Below are 7224 nucleotides of genomic sequence, written 5' to 3'. Positions count from 1 at the left end.
ATCATGATGTTGCTTATTGGTCCAGTTGTGAGGATTTTTGTTTTCTTTATGTTGAGGTGTAATCCATACTGAAGGCTGTGGTCTTTGATCTTCATCAGCAGGTGCTTCAAGTTCTCTTCACTTTCAGGAAGCAAGGTTGTGTCGTTTGTGTGATACCGCTGCTTTCCCAGGTGCCGTGTGTTGGGTTGACCAGCCCATGCCGGTCCCTCACCAACTCGGGCCAGACCAAGACTTTGCAGATGGATGAACATGATAATAGCCTTTATTAAATTTCTATCTTGGAAGATTTTTGACACAGTAGTTCTCAAACTGGGCATACATTGAAACCACCTGGGGAATTTTTTTTTTAAATAATTTTTTTGTGTGGTTGATGAGAATAGATACAGCAGACCATACACCAATTCAGCAGCCTCTACGTGTACAATTCAGTGACATTGATTACATTCTTTGAGTTGTGCAACTATTCTCACCCTCCTTTTCTGAGTTGTTCTTCCCTCATTAATATAAATTCACTTCCCCCTAAAGTTTCTATCTAATATTTCAAGTTGTTGTCAATTTGATTTCATATCAAACCTAACCAAATCCATTGGCACTGAGTCAATTCTAACTCATAGTGATCCAATAGGACAGAGTAGAACTTCCCATAGGGTTTCCAAGGCTGTAAATCTTTACAGAAGCAGACTGCCACAACTTTCTCCCTTGGTGCCACTGGTGAGTTTTAACTGCTTTTGGTTAGCAGCCAAGCACTTAACCACTGCACCACCAGGGCTCCTTCATCCCATATAGATAGATCTAAAAGAGTACAATGCTCAAGGTAGACATTCTTTACTAGTTAAGCTGAACTTTGGTTTTGAGAAGACTTCAGGAAATATTTTTGCTTTAGTGTTTAAGTTTTAACAATTATCTCAGGGTGATAGTTTCAGGGGTTCTTCCAACCTCCATGGTTCCAGAAAGGCTGGAGTCCATGAGAATTTGAAATTCTGTCCTGCATTTCCTCGCTTTTGATCAGGATTCTTTAATAGAATCTATCATCAAAATGTTCAGTAATAGTAGCCAGGCACCACCCAGTTCTTCTGGTTTCATGGCAAAGGAGGCAGTTGTTCATGGAGGTAACTAGCCACAGATTCCATTTCCTCCTAGTCCTGACTCTCCTTTTTTCTCTGTTGCCCCAGGTGAATAGAGATCAATTGTTGTACCTTGGATGGATGCTTGCAAGTTTTTAAGAACCCATCACCTGGGGAATTTTTTTTAAATACTGATGCCTGGGCTCCACCCTCTTCCATAGATCGCAATTCAGCAAGTTCGAGGTACAATCTTGGTATGGAGATGCTTAAAAAATTCCCAGGTGATCCTAATGTGCAGCCTTGTGTAGAGAGATGCAGCCTGGATTAGAGGAAATCATTGTAAAACCTAAGCAAGTATAACCTTTTAAGGAATTATAAAGTAAATCTTAGGTCAAAAATTAGAAATATTATGACCAGAATGAAACTAAGACTCTTATTAATAAAATCAAAGCGCATTTCTAGGCAGTGATGTGCTGGAAAATTTTAAGACCAGGTCTCCAGTAAAGCCTTGATTTTCTGTGTGTGTTTGTTTCCTTGGTGAAAATATTCCGTCATGCCTGATTTCAAGCAATCAATGGTTTAAAAACTGCCTTACCAAACTCCTGAAAATCTAACCATCAGCCCCTCAAGAACCTGTTTGAGCCAACTTTAGCACACTATTGCTTCTAAAAGAACTCGATTGGGTATGCCAATCACTACCTGATTGATGTTAGATAGGTTAAAAAATAAAAGTTCCACAAGGTTAAGTTTGTGTACAAACTCATAAGTTTTATTTGCAGTTCACAAACTGGGGTATTCTGCTCTGGAAGTCAGACAACAGCTCTGAAGGACAAGCAGAAGAGACCAGAGTTATATGGGCAAAGTAGTCTAAGAACAAGGAAGCCCTGCTGGGCAAAAAGTGATGATTAGTTCTAAGTTACTTTCCTCATATGGCATATTGGGAACTTTCTTAACCTGGTCATACCATAGCTGAAGCAGCAAGTGAGGACTGGTTGACATAGATTTCGGCTCCTGGAAAAATCAGGTGTTTACAGGAAATGGAAACTAGTTAGGTTTCGGTTTGCTGATGTAGGGTTTAGCCTAAGTGACTCCATCTTGGGCCTACTATAGCCAGTTTAACAGATATATTACTTATCTTATTGGGATTAAATGTATTTATTTAGGCCTCATTTAAATTAGAGTGTTGTTGTTAGGTACCTTTGAGTCAGTTCTGACTCCTAGCAACCCTATGTACAACAGAATGAAATACCACCTGGTCCTGCCCCATCCTCACAAAATTATTTTGTTGCTTGAGACAATCGTTGCAGCCACTGTGTCAATCCATCTCCTTGAGGGTCTTCCTCTTTTTGGATGACCCTCCCCTTTACCAAGTGTAACATCCTTCTCCAGGGACTGGTCCCTCCTGATAACATGTCCAAAGTATGTGAGACGTAGTCTTGCCATCCTTGCTTCTAAGGGGCATTCTGGCTATACTTCTTCCAAGTTAGAATTGTTCTTTCTTCTGGCGGTCCATGGTATGTCCAATATTCTTCACTAACACCATAATTCAAGGGCACCAATTCTTCTTTGGTCTTCTTCATTCATTGTCCAGCATTTGCATGTGTAGGAGGCCATAGAAAACACCACAGCTTGAGACAAGCACACCTTAGTCCTTAAAGTGACATCTTTGTTTTTTAATATTTTAAAGAGGTCTTTTGCAACAGATTTGCCTGATGCAATCTGTCATTTGATTTATTGATTGCTGCTTCCATGGGCCTTGATTGTAGATCCAAATAAAATGAAATTGTTGATAGCTTCAATCTTTTCTCCAATTATCATGATGTTTCTTATCAGTCCAGTTGTGAGGATTTTTGTTTCCTTTATGTTAAGGCGTAATCCGTACTAAAGGCTGTAGTCTTTGATCTTCATCAATAACTGCTTCAAGTCCTCTTCACTTTCAGCAAGCAAGGTTGTGTCATCTGCATATCTCAGATTATTTGTACGGCACACAGGTTGAACAAGTATGGTGAAAGTATACAACCCTGACACACACTTTTCTTAATTTTTAAACCTCACAGTATCATCTTGTTCTGTTCAAATGACTGCATCTTTGTCTATGTACAGGTTCCTCATGAGCACAATTAAGTGTTCTGGAATTACCATTCCTTGTAATGTTATCTACAATTTGTTATAATCCACACAGTCTAATGCCTTTGCATAGTCAGTAAAACACAGGTAAACACATTTCTGGTATTCTCTGCTTTCAGCCAGGATCCATCTGACATCAGCAATGATATCCCTCCTTCTATGTCCTCTTCTGAATCTGGCTTGACTTTCTGGCAGTTCCCTGTCAATGTACTGCTGCAACCACTTTTGAATGATCTTCAGCAAAATTTTACTTGTGTTGTGATATTAATGATATTGTTCAGTAATTTCTGCATTCTGTTGGATCACCTGTCATTGGAATGGGTCCATATATGGATCTCTTCCAGTCAGTTGGCCAGATAGCTGTTTTCTAAATTTCTTGGCATAAATGAGTGAGCACTTCAACACTGCATCCATTTGTTGAAGCATCTCAATTGGTATTCTGTCAATTCCTGGAGACTTGTTTTCTACCAATGCCTTCAGTGCAGCTTGAACGTCTTCCTTTAATACCATTGGTTCTTGATCATATGCTACCTCCTGAAATGGTTGAACATCAACCAATTCTTTTTGGTACAGTGACTCTGTGTATTCTTCCATCTTCTTTTTGATGCTTCCTGCGTCATTTAATATTTTCCCCTGAAAACCGTCAATATTGCAACTCAAGGCTTGAATTTTCTCTTCAGTTCTTTCAGCTTGAGAAATGCTGAGCATGTTCTTCTCTTTTGGTTTTCTAACTCTAGATCTTTGCAAGTTTCATTATAATACTTTACCTTGTCTTCTCGAGCTGCCCTTTGAAATCTGCTGTTCAATTCTTTTACTTCATTTCCTCATTTCACTTTAGCTACTCTATGTTCAAGAGCAAGTTTCAGGATCTCTTTTGACATCTATTTTGGTCTTTTCTTTCTTTCCTTCCTGTCTTTTTAATGACCTCTTGCTTTCTTCGCGTATGATGTCCTTGATGTCATTCCACAACTCGTCTGGTCTTTGGTTATTAGCGTTTACTAAGTCAAATCTATTCTCGAGATGGTCTCTAAATTCAGGTAGAATATACTCAAGATCAGACTTTGGCTCTTGTGGACTTGATCTAATTTTCTGCAGCTCCAACTTGAACTTGCATATGAGTGATTGATGGCCTGTTCCACAATCTGCCCCTGGCCTTGTTCTGACGGATGACATTGAGCTTTCCAATGTCTCATTCCACAAGTGTAGTTGATTTGATTCCTGTGTATTCCATCAGGCAAGGTCCATGTGTACAGTCGCCATTTATGTTGGTGAAAAAGTTATTTGCAATGAAGAAGTCATTGGTCTTGCAAAAGTCTACCATGTGATCTCTGGCATCATTTCTGCCACCAAGGTCATATTTTCCAACTACCAATCCTTCTTTGTTTCCAACTTTCACATTCCAATCACTAGTAATTATCAATGCATCTTGATTGCATGTTTGATCATTTTCTGACTGCCAGAGTTGGTAAAAATCTTCAGTTTCCTCATCTTTGACCTTAGTGATTGGTGTGTAAATTTGGACAATAGTCGTATTAACTGGTCTTCCTTTCAGGTGTATCCTATCACTGACAGATTTGTACTTCAGGATAAGTCTTTTTTTTTTTTTTTTTTTTTTTGGTAAGTAAATGAAGTTTACATTTCAAGTTAGTCTCCCATACAGAATTTTTTTTTGCCTACATTGTTATGAGACCCCAACCCCTCACCCCATTCTGCGACAGCACACTCCTCCCTTCCGCGCCTGATTCCCCATGAACATTCAGCCAGCTCCTAACTCTCTCTGTCTTCCCATCTCACCTCTGGACAGAAGCCGCCCCTTTGGTCTCTTGTATCTACTTGTCTAAGAGGCACATTCTTCACAAGTATCACTTTATGTCCCACAGTCCAGTCGAATCTCTGTTTGAAGAGTTGGCCTCGGAAATTGTTTTAGTTCTGGGGTGATGGAGACACCAGGGGCCTTGTTCTCCAGGTCACCTCCAGTCTTAGTCAGACCATTAAGTCTGGTCTTCTTACTAGAATTTGAGTTCTGCATCCCATCGTTCTACTGCCAGGGTAAGTTTTGAAATGTTCTTTTTGACGATGAATGCAACGCCATTCCTCTTTAAGTTGTCATTACAGGCGTAGTAGACCATATGTTTTTCTGATTCAAAATGGCCAATACCAGTCCATTTCAGCTCACTAATCCCTAGGATATCGATGTTTATGAGTTTAATTCCATTTCTGATGACTTCCAGTTTTCCTGGATTCATACTTCTTACATTCCACATTTCTATTATTAATGGATATTTCCAGCTAATCTAAAAAGGTTTTAAAACAGGAATTCTGAGCGTTCAGACTAAGACAGACTAGGAAGAAGGACGTGGCAGTCTACTTCTGAAAAAATTTGCCAGTGAAAACCTTATGAATAGTAGTGGAACATTGCTTTAAGCACTTTACGTATATTAACTCATTTATTCCTCAAACTCTTTGAGATATGTTCTATTATTATCCTTGTTTTACAGTTGAAGGACCTGAGAGGCAGAGAAGTTAAGTAACTTGTCCAAGGATACACAGCTATTAGTAACAAATGGGGATTTGAATTAGGTTGTCTGATATTTCAAAGAACTAGAGAATCAGAATGATATTCTGAGTTATTTTTTAATATTGCAGGACTCAAGTTTTTGTTTTTTTCCTCTCTGCTGGTTGTGTGACAATCTTTGTCACGTACCAGCTGCCAAAATGATGTTTTTTGTCTTCTGCATTGCCAGTGTAATTCTATTTTTCATGTTACCAAAGGGCAAAGTACTGGTGGTTTTTGTATAATAGAGCGATTATATTTATTAAGGAATGCATTTTATTATAGCAAATTGTATTACCACAAACCTCCAAAAATAGCAACACGGTTTTTGAAACTCTGCTTTTTATGGGTCTATCTGGTAAAGACTACACAAACCACACCTAGGTTAGTGATGCCTCCCAGACACTTGCTGACCCACAGGCAGAGAAGAGCTTTCCAAGAGCAGCTTCCCTTCCTCCTCCTCCTCCTTTTTCTTCTTCTTTTTCCTCTTTTTTGTTTTTTGTAGTGTTTTGGAAATAACTTCAAACTTACAGGAAAGTTGCAGGAATCAGACTGACTCAAAGAAAACACATATGTTCTTTACCCAGATTCGTCTATTGTGAATACTTTACCCTATTTGCTTTACCAATTATTATTTTTCTGTATTATGTACCTGTGTGTATATGTTTGCATGTGTGTGCGCGCATGCATGCAAGTACACACGCAATACTTTTTTCTGAAATTTTTTAGAGTAAAATTCATACATCATGGCCCATTACTCTAAAATAATACTTCAGTGTATTTTTCTCCAAAATACAAATATTTTCTTACACAATCACAGTACACCTTTTATCCAATCTGCTATTACTATTCCAGTTTTGCCAACCGACCCGATATTGTCCTTTGGATCATTTACTTGTCCTCTGGTACAAGATCCAGCCTAGGATCACTTACCGCATTTAGTTGCATGTATTTTTAGTATCATTTAACGAGGAACATTTCCACAGCCTGTCTTTGTCTTTTATGACTTTGACATTTTTTAGGAATTCAACCAACACCTTCCCACCCCCCCTTTTTTTTCCTAACAGTACATTCTTCATTTGGAATTTGTCTGATGTTTCCTCATGATTAGATTCAGGTTATGGATTCCAGGCAAAAACACTGCATAAGTGATGTTGCTTCCTTCTCAGGGTATCACAATTGAAGGCACAACCTCACTGGTGAGGTTAATTTTGATAACCCAGTCAAAAGGTTGTTTAATTTTTCCACTGCGTAATTACTATTTTTTCCCTTGCAACTAATAAGCAATCTGTGAGGAAACACAAAGAACAAACTGAATATTTTGTTCCTCATGAACTTTCCTCCTTGATTTAGCATCCGTTGATCCTTGCCTGAATCAATATTTATTATGTTAGCTGAAAAATGATCATTTTCCAATTCCAGAACTGCTACATTTACTAGTTGGTCCATGGCATTATACTGTAGGGAAGAGACCTCCTT

Source organism: Trichechus manatus, unplaced genomic scaffold, assembly GCF_000243295.1.
Source record: "Trichechus manatus latirostris isolate Lorelei unplaced genomic scaffold, TriManLat1.0 scaffold00152, whole genome shotgun sequence".
In the NCBI taxonomy this organism is placed as follows: Eukaryota; Metazoa; Chordata; class Mammalia; order Sirenia; family Trichechidae; genus Trichechus; species Trichechus manatus.
This window is presented reverse-complemented; position numbering follows the sequence as displayed.